This window comes from Tupaia chinensis, unplaced genomic scaffold (assembly GCF_000334495.1).
Source record: "Tupaia chinensis unplaced genomic scaffold, TupChi_1.0 Scaffold000539_1, whole genome shotgun sequence".
NCBI classification, from domain to species: Eukaryota; Metazoa; Chordata; class Mammalia; order Scandentia; family Tupaiidae; genus Tupaia; species Tupaia belangeri.
Genome location: NW_006160052.1, coordinates 1727507 through 1727906, shown reverse-complemented (window position 1 = coordinate 1727906; position 400 = coordinate 1727507). Strand labels below are relative to the sequence as shown.

Genomic DNA, 400 nt, shown 5'->3' with positions numbered 1-400 from the left:
CCGCAAACCGCAGTCGACTACATGAGATTCCAGCGACATAGCCATTATGCTAACTGCTGGTCCCTAATTTTTGCTTTTTTAAAAAAAATAAAATTTTTTTGTTATTTATTTATTTTGTTAGTTTTTTTCTTCTCTTTTTCTCTGTTTCTTGGTTGTTTTTGTTGCTGTTGTCTCTCTCTCTGTTTCCTTTTCTGCATGCTTCTGGACGCTCAGATTGAACTTAAAGTTTGGGAAGAAACACACCACTAGAAATCACCACAGGGCCACAAGAAATATGGGAAAGCAAGAAAATACCTCTTCTCCAAAGGAAAAGAATAACTCCTCTTCATCCACAGACAGTTCAATGGAAATCATGGAAATGTCTGATAAAGAATTTAGAACATTCATAATGGTGAAGCTA

The 400-nt window shown here is 35.8% G+C and overlaps 1 long non-coding RNA gene across 1 annotated transcript in view; it reads left to right on the top strand.

Moving 5' to 3' along the window:
* Positions 1-400, top strand: part of LOC102482569 (uncharacterized) — a 7102-nt gene that overhangs the window by 520 nt on the left and 6182 nt on the right. The gene's annotated exons all lie outside the window — the stretch shown is intronic.